Source organism: Schistocerca nitens, chromosome 1 (genome assembly GCF_023898315.1).
Source record: "Schistocerca nitens isolate TAMUIC-IGC-003100 chromosome 1, iqSchNite1.1, whole genome shotgun sequence".
Classification (NCBI taxonomy): domain Eukaryota; kingdom Metazoa; phylum Arthropoda; class Insecta; order Orthoptera; family Acrididae; genus Schistocerca; species Schistocerca nitens.
The window spans coordinates 1,128,281,419-1,128,298,406 of record NC_064614.1 but is presented as its reverse complement, the minus strand read 5'-3'; the positions used below and the strand labels follow the sequence as shown (position 1 = coordinate 1,128,298,406).

At 44.6% G+C, this 16,988-nt stretch overlaps 1 pseudogene; it reads right to left on the bottom strand.

Annotated features, from left to right (window-relative positions):
- Positions 1 to 9,758: 9,758 nt before the first annotated feature.
- On the bottom strand, positions 9,759 to 9,875 carry LOC126206861 (5S ribosomal RNA; annotated as a pseudogene).
- Between the last annotated feature and the right edge of the window lie 7,113 nt (positions 9,876 to 16,988).

The window sequence follows — 16,988 nt, the reverse complement described above, 5'->3', positions numbered from 1 at the left end:
AGATCCCCCTCACCTGCTTGTCTCTCACATCCTCTCCCACTCCTGTCCGCTGCCGCGCCTGTATTCCCACGTCCCACCTGCTCTCCATCTCTCCACTCTCCTTACCCTCTGCCAAAGTGGCTTCCGCCAGCTCCCCCTCCCTGATGATGCCCTCCTCCCCTCCATCTACCCCTCCTATCAACTTTGATCCTCCCCTCCATCTACCCCTCCTATCAACATTGATCCTCCTCTCCCATTTCCTGTGTTTTTTCCTCAGGGCACCCTCTCTCCCTTCTCCCTTCCTTCCCTGCTCCTTTTCACCCCTCTCCTCCCCCGGGCTCTCCATCGTTCACGTGTCGTCTCCATCATCAATGTCCGTGTTCACTGCTAACAGTTTCTTGGCTTTTCTTCGCGTGTGAACGGCTTCGTGTTTTTTCGTTACTGTGTCTACTGTTTTTTGTCCCCCACTATGTTCTGTATGTTCTGTGTCTCCATAGTTTTTTTCTTTTGTAAAACCTGTGGCTGAAGAGCAGCGTACTGTGCTGCTGCCAGCCCATCTTATGTAAGGTGTTAAATAGCAATAACATTGGAGAGACAGTCTTGCGGCTCTCTCTGAAGATGGCTGAACGTTATACAGCCGAAATACTAGAAGAAGTAGGAGAATTCTTGCGGCTGCACACCCGAAACTTAATGCAATTGTTTTAAGTTTATAATTAAAGTATTTTATACAATGATGCGGTACAACATACAGAAGGTTTTTAATCGTTGTGAGTGCAACTTCTCATCCTCGATCCCAAAGCCCGGACAGCTACTCCTGGCGCTAACAGTTTCCCTTTACGCCGTGCCGGTATTTTAAGACTTACGCGGCCTACCGAGGGAAAGCCGCCGCTCAGACTCTCCTGCCATTTCCTAGGAATCTGCAGCCGTAAATAGTTGCCTGCCGCACGGGTCTGCAGGAACTTCACTCCTGCTGAGCGCTGACGAGGCGGGCGGCTTGTTCAGTAACTGTGGCCTGCTCACGACTTTTAACATGCTGCTTAGGCTGATTCTTGGTCTCGGTGCGGTTTCCTCAGACCGTGTTGCTTTTTTCATTTTTATTTTGTTAATGACACTGGTCGGATGAAATTAACTTCCGCATGATATGTCAGTGCTAAATAACGTATCTCGATGAAACTTGGCCCAGAGATAGAAAGAGCTGCTACAGTATTTTGGAGAAGTTAACTCAAAGAAGTACGCAATGCGGCGAACAGAAATTTCGCTTTTTTTTTCAAAGACAATAACTGCACTTGCAAGTATCCACCACTCGTACTGAAACTGCAGAAATGAGTCCGTAGATGGTGGTGTAAGGAGCGCACAGCATAACTGGCCACGATTTCACACCAGACTTTTGCGATAATTAAGCCAGTCCGTCCTTGAACTCACCTAGTAAATGAAGTGCTCGTGTGGTATCGTTGGCTGGGAGGCCCTAACGGGGGAAGAAAACTATGACACTAAAAACTGGGTGCTCGAAACGTGACGTAATGTTAGAGGGCAATGACTGTTCCCACAGTTGAATAAAATAGTTCGTATTCTTAAACACAGGTCGTAACTTTTGTCGAGGAATTGCAGTAGCGTACCTTTCAATTTCTCTCTTTTATTCGCTAATAGTGGGAGGTCAGATTTGCATGCAGCGTCCTTGTGCTGTTTCCACAAGAAAAAGTCGGGAGGGAATAAATCAGGGACCGAGGAGGCGACAATAGCTTGTGAATCGCTTGTTCATAAAAACTCTGATCCAAGAAACTTACGGTGTTCCTGGTTGTATGATCTTCCGATGACGCGTAGCTTCATTTGCCACTGTTAGCTAATAGGTTGATAGGTTCGCTCGGAAAATGGTGGTTGAGATGGACCTATATAGCAGCAACTGCCGTGGGAGTTTACGCTGATTTTCATTGATAAGGAGCAATTCTTCAGTTCCTATAGGTTATGGTGTTCTTTATGACGATTCCGCTTTATTGCATGGCTGCATTGCCCTGCTGAAAGCACGTGTGTTATGCCTCCAAACTGTTGTATGGTCTGTAAGCAGCAGTCACTGGTCACGGTGCTAGGAAAGAGTATAGTGATTATTCTCGTTTGTGATCTACACCGAACGCCAACACTGTGTGCATGCGGAGGGGTCTCGTGGAGATGATGCGAATTTCGTAAGTGTGTGTTTACCTAAGCATAACGTTGGAACTAAGCCTCATCAGGCGAAAACAAGTCATCAGATTTGGTGTCATCTGACGTTACGGTTGATATGAACTTCTGACGGAAAGCTTCACATTTTCAAAATACTGATGCAGGTGATGTCCCACAGCTCCCTAATATTTGTAAAAAATAATATTCTTATAGCCGCAAAGAGCTGTTGACAAGAAGTTCTTATTAACTACTCGTCTCCATCACCTGATCATCTTCAGGTTTCACAGAATTGTTTACAGCAGCGTCAATGAAAAAAAAAATGGACATTTGTGGTAAGGACTTAGGGACCAAATTGCTGAGGTCATCTTTCCCTTAGCTTACACACTACTTAATCTAACTTAAACTAACTTACACTAAGGACAACACATACACACCCATGCCCGAGGGAGGACTTGAACCTCCGACTGGGGGGGGGGGGGGGGGGCGAGCGGCGCGAACCGTGACGTGGTGCCCTAAGACCGCTCGGCTACCCCGCGCGGCGTCAATGAAAATGTTTGTACTGAGTCGTCATACAAAATAAAGTACTACTCAGCCGAAGTACAGAGGCAGACTGGCAACACCAAGAAACGTTTTTCTCAAAAAGGGTGAAGATTTTCAAATGTGAGGCTTAAGGAAAATGGCGAAGACTAGTTTGGTAGATCGGCTTACTAATGAAGAGAGAGTAGCAGAGAAGAGAAATACACACACTAAAAAAAGTTTTGCATCACTTCGCTTCCAAGCGTTCCGGAACCTGTACAGAAAATTGAAACAGAGATCAACATAAACATTATTTCCGCACTTTTCATTGCTCATAAAAAACACACATTGCATGTTGTACCACCATACAGCGAGGCCTTCAGACGTGGTGGTCCAGATTGCTGTACACACTGGTACCTCTAATACCCAGCAACACGTCCTCTTGCATTGATGCAAGCCTGTATTCGCAGTGGCATACTATCCACAAGTTCATCAAGGCACTGTTGGTCCAAATTGTCCCACTCCACAACGGCGATTCGGCGTAGACCTCTCAGAGTGGTTGGTGGGTCACGTCGTCCATAAACAGCCCTTTTCAGTCTATCCCAGGCATGTTCGATAGGGTTCATGTCTGGAGAACACGCTGGCTACTCTAGTCAAGCGATGTCGTTATCTTGAAAGAAGTCAATCACAAGATGTGCACGCACGATGGAGGCGTGAATTGTCCATGGAGACGAATGTCTCGCTAATATGCTGCCGATATGGTTGCACTGTCGGTCGGAGGACGGCGTTCACGTATCGTACAGCCGTTACGGCGCCTTCCGTGACCACCAGCGGCGTACGTCGGCCCCACGCAATGCCACCCCAAAACAGCAGGGAATCTCCACCCTGCTGCACTCGCTGAACAGTGTGTCTAAGGCGTTCAGCCTGACCGGGTTGCCCCCAAACACGTCTCCGACGATTGTCTGGTTTAAGGAAAATGCGACACTCATCGGTGAAGAGAACATGATGCCAGCCCTGAGCGGTCCATTCAGCACGTTGTTGGGCCCATCTGTGCTGCGCTGCATGGTGTCGCGGCTGCGAAGATGGACATCGCCAAGGACGTCGGGAGTGAAGTTGCGCATCTTGCAGCCTATTGCTCACAGTTTGAGTCGTAATACGACGTCCTGTGGCTGCACCAAAAGCATTATTCGACATGGTGGCGTTGCTGTCAGGGTTCCTCCGAGCCATAATCCATAGGTAGCGGTCATCCACTGCAGTAGTAGCCCTTGGGCGGCCTGAGCGAGGCGTATCGTTGGCAGTTCCTGTCCCTGTATCTCCTCCATGTCCGAACAACATCGCTTTGGTTCACTCCGAGACGCCTGGACACTTCCCTTGTTGCGAACCCTTCCTGGTACAAATTAATAAGGAAACATCAGTAAGCATTTCCTTGTTGAGGGCCCTTCCTGCCACGAAGTAACAATGTGGACGCGATCGAACCGCGGTATTGACCGTCTAGGCATGGTTGAACTACAGACAACACGAGCTGTGTACCTGCTTCTTGGTGGAACGACTGGGGCTGATCGGCTGTCGGACTCCCTCCGTCTAATAGGCCATGCTCATGCACGGTTGTTTTCATCTTTGGGCAGGTTCAGTGACTACTCTGAACAGTCAAAGTGACTGTGTCTGTGATACAATATCCACAGTCTTCAGGAGCTCTGGGAACTGTGGCGATGCAAAACGTTTTTTGGTGTGTGTAGGAAAAAAAAGAGTCTGGCGCAGTTGTTGGACCCGTTACTGCTGCTACAATGGAAGGTTTTCAAGATTTAGGTTCGTCGGAACGTGATGTTATACTCGGTTCGAGAGCGACGGGACACAGCATTTCCGAGGTAGCGAAGAAGTGGGGATTTTTCCGTACGACCATTTCACGGGTATGCCGTGAGTATCAGGAATCAGGTGAAAGATCAAATCTCCGACATCACTGCGACTGGAAAAAGATTCTGCAAGGATGTGACCAACGGTGAGTGAAGAAAATAATTCAGTGTGACAGAGGTGCAAACCTTCCGCCTATTGCTGCAGATTTCAATGCTGGGCCATCAACAAGTTTCAGCATGCGAACTATTCAACGAAATATCTTCGATATGGGCTTTCGTAACCGAAGGCCCACGCTTGTACCCTTGATGACTTCCTCATCCTGCCCGCCAACACCGACATTGGACTGTTGAGGACTGGAAACATGCTGCCTAGTCGGACGACTCTCGTTTCAAATTGTATCGAGTGGATGGACGTGTACGGGCATGGAGACAATCTCATGGATCCAAGAACCCTGCACGTCAGCAGGGCACTGTTCAAGTTGGTGGAGGCTCTGTAACGGTGTGGAGCGTGTGTAGTTGGAGTGATATGAGAGCCTTGATACGTCTAGATACGACTGTAACAGGTGGCACGCACGTAAGCATCCTGTCTGATCACCTGCATCCATGTCCGTCCCCGGTAGCTGAGTGGCCAGCGCGACAGAATGTCAATCCTAAGGGCCGGGTTCGATTCTCGGCTGGGTCGGAGATTTTCTCCGCTCAGGGACTGGGTGTTGTGTTGTCCTAATCATCATCATTTCATCCCCATCGACGCGCAAGTCGCTGAAGTGGCGTCAAATCGAAATGCTTGCACCGGGCGAACGGTCTACCCGACGGGAGACTCTAGTCACACTACATTTATATTTATTTACCTGCATCCATTCATGTCCATGGTGCATTCCGACGGACTTGGGGGCAATTCGAGCAGGACAATTCAACACCACACATGACCAGAATGGCTCCAGGAACACTCTTCTGAGTTTCTACCAAACTCCCGAGACATGAACATTATTGAGGTATCTGGGATGCCTTGCAACGTGCTGTTCAGAAGAGATCTCTACCCCCTCGTACTCTTATGGATTTGTGGACAGCGCTGCAGGACTGATGGTGTCATTTCCCTCCAGCACTACTTCAGACGTTAGTCGAGTCCATGCCACTTCGTGTTGCGGCACTTCTGCGTGCTCGCGGGGGCCCTGCACGATATTAGGCAGGTGTTCCAGTTTCTTTGGCTCTTCAGTGTGATAAAAGTTTGCAAACTTGTACATCAGATTAACTATTGGAAACATAGCGTATATCATGTGGTATTTTTTCCTCAGATCGTAAATTTCTGTAAACAGCTGGGACGCGCTGCACACATTAAAATCGAGTCGTGTATTGTAGATCACTATAGATGAGAAGAAACGGAACACAAATGGCAAACATATACTCCTTTCACTCAGTCGCAGTGACGGATGAAGCACAACAAGAAAATGACATTTGATATTAGAAATTAAGAAACCGACAACAGACGTACTAGACGGTGCTAGTTTCTTGTGGCTTTGCAACAACCAGTCACTAAAGATCATTCAGTTTTCCCTCATGTTGCGCCGCTGTAGTGGATTCTTAATTGCAACTAGCGGTTAATTAAGGCAGTGGCAGCTAAAGGGCTTTGTGAAAGCCGAAGAAAGCGGCGACGGTATCCTTTATGTTGATCACGTACTGAGCGGCGAGAAGCTGTCTTGTGACGATGGCAGCGTCAAGAAATACAACGGTCTTCGCCGTGAATGTCGCATCATTTAATGAGATACGGATACTATTGAGGAATACAGAGAAATTATTGATCCTAACTATAGAAAAATTGTAACATTTTAAGGAGACATCAAACTGTGTTATGATGACCAACGTAAAGACGTGAAACAAAAACTGTCCAACATAGCTACAAGCAGCGCTGGTACCACTTGGAACCTTGTAATAAAGTGCAATGGTCGTAAAGAAAAACATAACCTACACGGACTGAAGACTAGACCTGCTCCTTATCAATGATAATCGGCATAAAATCCGACGGCAGTTGGTGCTGTTATTGAATAGGGGCCCATCTCAATCATTTTCCGAGGAAACCTCGCAAAGCCTGTTGCTCACAGCGGCACACAGAGCTACACGTAATCAGTGGACAGTAGCTGATTGGGAACGTGTTCCGTGGTCCGATCTGTCGCGACTTCGCCTCTTTTCAGGTTATGCAACGCGTCGAGTGCACCAGCTGCCCGATGCCCCTTGTAATCCGCAATGTGTCTTTCATGTTTTGGGGATTTTTTCGCCCCATGACTTCGGAAGAGCCATTCACATTATCGTCAATACGAACCAAGATATTTGTGTCATCATTGTGTTCGAGCAAATGCTCCTGTCTTCCATATCTTCATGTGAAAGTAATGTGAGAAGCTTAAACTCGCGTTTGTGTCAAGTTGGTATCTAAGAAATGTTTAAAACTTATTTTGATATCGAAATACGTTAATCTCAGTCCAGGTAACAGAATTATGCGAAAACGTAATTATGAACGCAGATATGTGGGGCTCACGCTACACCATGTGAAATCCAGTCTAGCCGGTACATCCAGCAATTGGCCTACGAGTAAGCAACCCGTTTTCAATGAAATTTACTTATTCTGTCTGACTGCAAAACATAAGACTCAAGATTTTAAAAAATGGTTTAAATGGCTCGAAGCACTATGGGACTTAACATCTGAGGTCATCAATCCCCTAGACTTAGAAATACTTAAATCTAACTAACCCAAGGACATCACACACATCCATTCCCGAGGCAGGATTCGAACCTGCTACCGTAACAGCAGCGCGGTTCCGGACTGAAGCACCTACAACCGCTCGGCCACAGCGGCCGGCACAAGATTAAAAATGTAGGCCCTGAATATGGCTACTCTTTATCTTTAGCCTAGCAAACAATCACTGTACCAGAACTGTTATTGTAATTACACAGCAAATAAACAAAAACTTAACACATCTGATAAAACTGCTTGAAAATTCATAAAATAGCACTTAGCTGAAATCTTGTATTGACATTAATCTTCAGAAATGGTACTGACATTTTCACAAAAACATTCTGACCATCACTATGCCTTACAATGGAAATGAACTTCGATGATAATTAAATTTGTTGGCCTGCCTGTGGCCACGGAACAGTCTTCTGCTATGCAACCTATTACTGTTAGGAATATTAATATGACTGTCCAAAAACAAATTTCATTTGCCGTACTTGCGATCTGCAATGCAAGACGATACTTACCCATTTTCACAAAAATCCTTCTCAGTACACAACTCGCGGTGTGCCATGCGAGTGTGCAAAGAGTCATGAAAGTAAAAAAAAAAAAATAAATAAATAAAAAAAATAAAAAAAATGAGGAGCTAATCTTAACGACTGATAAATGAGAGAAAAGACTCCAATTTTAACTATGCTTCATTAAGACACGACAACAATACACCTTTTCTTAAAAGTCTCACACCTAGAAAAAAATGGTTCAAATGGCTCTGAGCACTATGGGACTCAACTGCTGTGGTCATAAGTCCCCTAGAACTTAGAACTACTTAAACCTAACTAACCTAAGGACAGCACACAACACCCAGCCATCACGAGGCAGAGAAAATCCCTGACCCCGCCGGGAATCGAACCCGGGAACCCGGGCGTGGGAAGCGAGAACGCTACCGCACGACCACGAGATGCGGGCACACCTAGAAAAGTTAACAAAATATTTCTTTATACATTTCCTGTGTACGATTACCTTCCTTGAAACTTCTTTCAACTATAATACAAAATCACATGTTGCATTATAAGGTTACTACCCTAAACTTCGACCTCATGTAATATTCTAGCAATAGGAAACTATACAGTTACAAGAATATAAAAAATTGGATTACATTAAAAATTGCCCTCTCGATATTCTTCCATTAAGGAGATTTTCTGATCTACACTCATTTTCAACTTTTTTTTTAGTTAAAATCAAAAGATAAGTCAAACAATGCTAACATCCTTTTATTCATGCACATTTTACCTGCATTAAAAATTATTTTGTCCAAAAGTATTAAGGGGCTATCAAACAAAATGTACGCCATGCACCGATAGGCGGATGGCCCTGGTTCAGGTAACTCGTTGGTCTAAAACTGAAAATACAAAAAAATTATTAAAATATACGAGTGTAGGTAGCTATGGTAAGAACCTCCGAAAAGTGAAAAAATGTCATTTTTTCACAAAAATAGCGGCTACTTGAAAAAATGTAAGAAAAATAGAATTTTTGTGGCATTCAAACCTACAAAAAAAATTCGATATTTTGAAAATTGTTTAACCTTTAGAGGTTTCGACCATAGCTATATCAATTCTCAACGAAAATAGTTAAGCGGCATCAAAATCGGCCAAGTAATTTTTCGGCAGTCCAAACACCCAGCAAAAGAGTGTGCTTTTAAGAAGTCGCGTTTGAAGTTTTGGAAAGGATTTTCGTCCGTTTTTTGGGGGGCTTACCATCAGTCTGCGATTCCTGGAGCCTTCGTGGATCTCATAAATCTGCGTTCACCGCTTCTCCCGGGCCACAAATCTGGCTTCTCTACTGGCCGTACACGCGCGGTGCCCTGAGCGTACAAGGTGGTCCACCGTGTTGCCAAGTTGAATGCCCATGACATTCTTTGTGCGAATCCCATGAAGCAGCCGTTGAAGATAAGTGTAGCCAAATTGTTTGCAACTTCAACTACTTCTTTACCGCAGTATATATGTTTTGGGGAAAGAGTCCAAATCAGTGCATTTGTCGACTCGTAAGTTTTGAGTGTTAGCACTAACAAATCTTTGCCGTAAATTATCATTCGGTAGGTCGTCGTATACAGGTCGGCGTGAATGCCTCCGAGTGCCGTCCGTAGGCGCTCAACGACGCGGGACTGCTACTCCGATGGACGTGTATTTCGACTACATGCAATAGTTTACGCGCAAATCGGTTTCGTCCACATCGTCTCCATAATGTAAGGTATCGAAATATGCAATTAAAAATCGATGTTTTTAACCTTCTGGACCAGAGAAACCCCTTATATAATCTCATGTTCATTTCTCAAAACATAAACTCCGTCCGAACAGGCCTTGGAAGGTCCAACGGCACCGACCGGCCGCCGTGTCATCCTCAGGGCATGGCGTCACTGGATGCGGATATGCAGGGGCATACCACTGTCCCGGGCGTGTGTCAGTTTACGAGACCGGAGCCGCTACTTCTCATTCAAGTAGCTCCTGAGTTTGCCTCACAAGGGCTGAGTGTACCCCGCTTACCTACAGCGCTCGACATACCAGATGGTCACCCATCCAAATGCTAGCCCAGCCCGACAGCGCTTAACTTCGGTGATCTGACGGGAACCGGTGTTACTACAACGGAAGACCGTTGGTCTTCTCAAAACATACTAACACAAAATCATTTTTAAATAATGCTGCCTCCATTATACAGCAGGCCAGCTTCCATCCTTTCCAAACCAAGTACATAGCCAGACTGTCCAACACAAGTTGCTATTCTCTTCTAAAGAAGTAACCCCTCTGACCAAAGAATATAATACACTAGTGACCAAAATTAAAGCAAAAAACTCATATTTCACTGTCCCTTGTCTAATTCACAATATTATCATACAAACCGTCAACAGTTGTCCGTACGATTGTGTTCTGCACGGAAGATGGGGTTCCGGTCAAGGAGCAACCATGCCAACGATGACGTCAGGGCACGTATCAAATGGGGCAGTGTTTCCGGGTAGTCTCACATCCAAGATTGCTGTGTGCACAGTCACAAACGGTGTAGTAGGGCATAGAGAAGATGCCAATCAGACTCTCTGGGGTGGGGGTCATAGGAGGAATGGAAGCAGGAAAGTCGTAAACTGATGTGGCCTCATGGCTTAATATGAATCGTTCTGTTGTTATTCGGATGTGGCAACAGTTAATAGAGAACGAAACTGTATCTGGAAGACTAGGACAGTTCCGACTACGTGTGACATCAGAAACAAAGGACCGTTATTTAGCTGTAAGGGCACAAGGGTACCGCATCAATACTGCTCGGCAACTGGCATCTGACCTCGCAGTATCCACTGGACGTGTTGTATCGAGGCAAACGCTGTGGAGTCTTTATTGTCAGACTCTCGCTGTATGTCTGCCTATAACGCGTCTTCACAGAAGGGTGGGTCTAGAGTGGAGAGGTCAACGTGCCACCTGGACGGTCTACATCTACATCTACCTCGTTACTCTGCAGTTCACACTTACGTGCCTGGCAAAGGGTTAATCGAACCATTTTCATACTACTTCTCTACCATTCCACTCTCGAATGGCGCGTGGGAAAAAGGAACACCTAAATCTTTCCGTTCGAGCTCTGATTTCTCTTATTTTATTATGATGATCATTTCTCCCTACGTAGGTGGGCGTCAACAAAATATTTTCGCATTCGGAAGAGAAAGTTGGTGATTGAAATTTCGTAAAACCGCCTTTGTTTCAGTGACTGCCACCCCAACTCGCGCATCATATCAATGATACTCTCACCCCCGTTGCGTGATAACACGAAACGAGCTACCCTTCTTTGCACTTCTTCGATGTCCACCGTCAATCCTACTTGGTATAAATCCCATACCGCGCAGCAGTATTACAGCAAGGGACGGACGAGTGTAATGTAGGCTGTCTTTCTAGTTGGTTTTTGTCGCATCTTCTAAGTGTTCTCCCAACAAAGCGCAGTCTTTGTTTCGCCTTCCCCACAATATTATCTATGTAGTCTTTCCAATTTAAGTTGCTCGTAATTGTAATTCCTACGTATTTAGTCGAGATGACAGCCCTTAGATTTGTGCGCTTTATCGTACACCCACAATTTATCGGATTGCCTTTAGTACCCATGTGGATGACCTCGCACTTTTCTTGGTTTAGTGCGAATTGCTACTTTTCCCACCATACAGAAATTCTCTCTAGGTCATTTTGTAATTGTAATTGATCGTCTGACGATTTTACTGGACGGTAAATAACAGCGTCATCTGCAAACAATCCAAGGGTCGTTGGTCCAAGAGTGGAGCAATGTTCTTTCCACAGATGAGTCCCGATTTGCACTAGAGAGTGATTCTCGATGGATTTGCTACTGGGGGGAACGCGGAACACAATTTCGGGACCCAAACGTTGTCGAAGGAAACCAATAACGAGGAAGATCCCTAGTGGTTAAGGTGCTAAAGGGTGCGTTATTACAACAAAAAAATACGAGTATTTTATCCTAACCTAAAGCAGGTTACATGTTCAACAGACAATGTAAATACGTCGATATCCTTTCCAAAGAAGGTAAATAGAAGCACAAATGTAACTGTTTATTAACTATTATTTGATTATATTGACCACTCGCACAGCTCTTCGTGAAACTGTACAGATCAGTCGGCAGTGTTTGACTGCTGTCAGATATCGTGATGAGACCTTGGAGCTCATGTACGGTCGTTACTAGTTGCTGCGGACCTAGACTTGGTACTGATATCTGATAATGCTCGACCTCATAGAGCACGAGCTCTTGTTTTTTTCTTGCAAACAGAAGATATTGCACACATGGCGTCGCCTGCTCGCTCTTCCGATTTGAATACCATAGAGCATGTCCGGGATGCACTAGGGAGACGCGTTGCATCACGTCAGCATCCACCAAACACTCTCCAAGACTTGTGAGCAGCTCTGCAGGAAGAATTGGCGTCACTGCCTCAACACGAGACTGGTGACATCATTCACAGCATACCCCATCGTTGTCAGGCCTGTATTGCTGCTGGAGGTGGTCACACCCCATACTGAGCACATTAACCAGGTTGTCAGAATGTGTGTGCAAATCCGTTGAGTTGGAAAAAACCAAGAACATTTTTCTCAACCGTTGTGCATGTTGCAGTTGTTTACGTTCTTATTTTTTACATTGTTTCTACTTTACTATTACCTATTTGTACTGTTTTGTGTTGCAAAATACACGCAACCTTGCGAAATTTCCGTTTGTTGCTTTAACTTTGCACACCAGTGTATCACAAAGGTCGAATAAATTTATCAAATTGGCGACTTCATTCACATTTATAGCCAAAACTACCTGAAAATCGTCATGGCAAATAGGACAGTCCCTTTTGTTATGACGAGTCCGCTGTGGCTACAGGCGTACTCACAGCGCTGCGCACTTACGTTCCTGGTCTAACAGTCACGCACCCTTTAGCGCCTCGAGTGACCCACTACATCAGCCGATCTTAATCAGAATGGAAAATTTCTAGTACTATTTGCAACAGCGAATGAAATGTGATAATCAACATCCCGACAGTTTGATAGCTGTACAGGATATATTCATCAATGCGTTTCGAGCCGGATATATTGTATTTTGTGTTCTTCTTTAAGGCGCTGAAACATGGACTTTGAGGAAGAAAGACAACGCTGGAGGCTTTTGAGATGTGGAGATGGCGGAGGATGGAAAGAACAAGTTGGATGGACAGAGTAAAAAATGAAGAGATACTGTGAAGAGTGAGAGGGAAAAGACAGTTATTAGATGTAATAAAAAGAAGAAGAAGAAATTGGATTGGGCATATATTAAGAAAGAATGACGGATTGATAAAAACAGTTTTAGAACGTTATGTAGAAGGGAAAAGGAAGTGAGGAAGGAGGAGATTTCAGATACTGGATGACGTGATGGACGGTACAACATACAGCAGCCTTAAGAAGGAAGCAATGTATCGCAGAAAAAAGAGAGGCAAAGGACCTGCTAATATAGCAGAAAACTGTTGATGATGATATTGTATTTCTTTAATCTGGTCTTACATCGGACCAGCGTTTCACGCATACAGTACGTTTTTCACATTATAGTTGCCTAAGAGATAAAAATTTGAATATGACAAATAGTATTAAAACGACTTGAGTGTCTAAGTGGCAATGCTAGAAAATAATACTGCCTACGAACTAATAAAGTTGATGCGAGCAGTACTTGTGCTACAGCAGCTGCTGTCAGTAATAGCAATAGCAGTAATAATAATAATAATAATAATAATAATAATCATCATCGTAGTGGCAGTTCAAAATATATATTTTCTAATATAGCTAGTTCTGGGGGTAGGGAATTTAAGGAAACTGTATCAGGTAAGAATATTGGAAAATGACGAAGATCTGGTTCGAAAGAAGGTTCTACAAAGATAAAGAAATAATGTAGGAACAATTGTAATCATTACTGCTCCTTGAACAGATATGTCTTTAACTGTTCTCTAACATAATGCGGGAGTTTATTCCAGAGGCGGGTTCTCGTTACTGAGAAGGACTTCGAGAAGGTTGCTGAACGATGGAGTTGGACAGAAGGGATTTTTTTTTCTGATGTGAGCGGGTGTTTCTCCCTCGTTGTTCAGAGAAGAGCGTTAAGTTCGAGGAGAGATATACAAGGAATGGGCAAAATAATGTGAACATTGGTAGTAATGGGATGGTTGTGTTTGACGGTCAACAATGCAGGTAAGGCACGTGTCGCGCTGGACTGTGCGTGTTCAGTACGGACTAGGCATCAGTGCAGGTTGTTTACGAGTAGTGCACGCTTCGTATTTGCATTCACAGGCAGAGGTCGACGTGCAATGAAAGACCTAACAGAGTTCGAAAGAGGGCAGATTGTTGGGGCCCGATTAGCTGGAGCATCAGTAACCAAGACAGCCAACTTATTGAATGTTCCAAGAGCAGCTGTTCCAATAGTCATGAAAGCCTACACGAGACATGGAAAGACATCGTCATGTAAACGTAGTAGTGGGCGCAAATCAAAACTAAATGACAGAGATCGTCGTACGCGAACAGGAACAGTGTCAAAACAACACAAAACTACGACGGCTAAAGCGACTGCAGAGCTCAATAACCATCTTCGAGACCCCTATCTATCGACACTGTCCGCCGAGAAGTCCATAAAGTGAATATTCATGGACGAGCTGCTATACCGAAACCATTAGTGACGACAACCAACGCAAAGAAGCGTAAAACATGGTGTCAGGAGCATAAATCCTGGACGGCTGATAAGTGGAAACACGTCATACGGTCCGACGAGTCAACGTTTTCGTTATTTCCAACACTGGGCCGGGTTTACGTCTGCAGAACGCCAAAAGAAGCCTATAATCCTGATTGCTTGATTCCAACGGTTAAGCTTGTAGGTGGAAGTGTGACGGTGTGGGCAGCCATACAGCCATACCATGGCAGTCTGCTGGTCCCGTTACTACTCTCAAAGGCCGTGTTACAGCCATTGATTATGTGAACATTTTAGGTGATCAGGTGTACCCCATGATTCAACTGTTGTTCCCCAACTATGATGTTAGGACGATAATGCATCCATTCACACAGCAAGGACACTACAATCGTGGTATGACGGGGTAACTGAACTGCTTCATCTTCCCTGGCCGGCACAGTCCCCGGACTTGAACATTATCGAACCCTCGTGGGCGGTATTGGATCGCACACTCCGGAGCGGATTTCCGCCTCCCTCGTCACTACAGGAGTTAGAAGAGGTTCTGGTCGAAGAGTAGCATAACATCCCAATGAATACTATACAATCATTATGTGCCACTATTCCAATAAGAATCGCACCTGTATTACGGACAAATGAGGGTCCAACCCCCTAATTAATAGCCGCGAGGGTAACCGCGCTGTCTAGGGCGTCTTGTCGCGGTTCGCGCGGCTCACCCCGTCGGAGGTTCGAGTCCTCCCTCGGGCATGGGTGTGTGTGTTGTCCTTAGCGTAAGTTAGTTTAAGGGGGGTAGGACGTCAAACGGGCCGACTTGGAGCAGGAGAGGCATCAAAGGACATTTTAATTTCCACTGTCTATACTTTTACAAGTAAATCCATAAAACTTTGTCAGAATGACCAGGAAGGATTCAGGATTCACACTCGTAGCAGTGGAAGTTCAAAAACATAACAAAATAATTTTTTTTTACATGTGAAATTTCATCATTTTTTCACTTACTATTCGCGGCATTTATTGCTATAGGTACACTTTTCTTCATAAGTAAGAGAGACTGTTCGATGAATTTTCCACAGCATACAAACCATTCTTACGGGTGACAAACTCTAGAATCTATTTAGTTTATGAAAAAATGAATGAGCTGTTACGTTTTAAACTTTATGTTTAGAAAAAAATCAAATATTGTAGTTAATTATCTCAATTTTTACCACAGTTTTTAATAGATTTGGAAAATTCTAGAGTTTCATACACCTGTAAGTATGGTTTGTATGGTGTGCAAAATTCGTCAAAGAATCTCTCTTACTTGTGAAGAAAAATGTACCTATAGCAACAAATGCAGCCAACAGTAAGTGAAAAAATGATGAAATTTCGTATCTAAAAAAAAATATTTTGTTATGTTTTTGCACTTCCACTGCTGAGTGTGAATCCTGAATCCTTCCTGGTCATGCTGACAAAGTTTTATGAATTTATTTGTAAAAGTATAGACAGTAGAAAATAAAATGTCATGTGGTGCCTCTCCTGCTCCAAGTCGGCCCGTTTGGCGTCCTACACCCCTTAAGTCAGATTAAGTAGTATGTAAGCTTAGGGAGCGATAGCCTCAGCAGTTTGGTCCCATAGGAGTTTACCACAAATTTTCCAATTTCCTTACTAATAAACGATTCTCAAGTAAGTACATTATTTTGCCTATCCTCTGTATATTACCTGAAGAAACCTGTGGGCTCTATTCCTTGCCGAACTGCAGCCGTTGTCGAGGCTAATGTGGCGGTGGTACCCAACATTAGCGTCATGTCTTCTGAGTCTGACGAACGTTTTTTCCGGAGTGCTTACTTGTGGCGACTTTGGAGATTAAAAGTGAAACGCCAGCTAATTTAAATCAGACTAGAGTGTTGTGTCGCCGTTTTGTTGACTTTATAGAAATGGTGATGGGACTAGTAGGATGCGTGATATGGCGTCAGGTGCGGCGAAGGGCGGATGGGATCGATCAGAAGCGAACTGGCTCCCTTGCCGGAAAGCGTTTATTGCCGGTGAGGAACCATAAAGGGCAGCGCGAGAACCCCCCTCCCCCCCCACTCGCCCCACCCGACCACAGATAAGCGGATTACTCCAGCCCGGCGGGGCCCCTTCTTTCTTGGCGCCGGCTTCCTGGCAGCTGCTTTGCTTGCATTTGCGTGCGCCCGCCCAGCTTTCCGCTTTGGAAATCCTTTAAAATTTGCTGAACTTCGTAGTCACAATACAAGGGCCCGGGTGCTACTGGGCGACTTACAGGAATTGATATAAGGAGATAATCTGGACAAAGATTATGTGATGTACGTAATTTTTTATTTAGTTGTCGTGATCACAAAGCTTTTTTAACAGAAAGACCGGTTTCGGGTGTGCGATAACCATCTTCAGAATCTACAACAGAAGTAAAAAAAAAAAAATACATTACTAGTTATTACCTTAATACATTAAAAGCAATGGACAAGAATTATAATATGCACGTGATATACACTCATGCTTATAAATTAAGGATAATTGCAGAATGTGGTGCCACACAACGTGACATTACACAAAACTGGCGCTAATACACTACT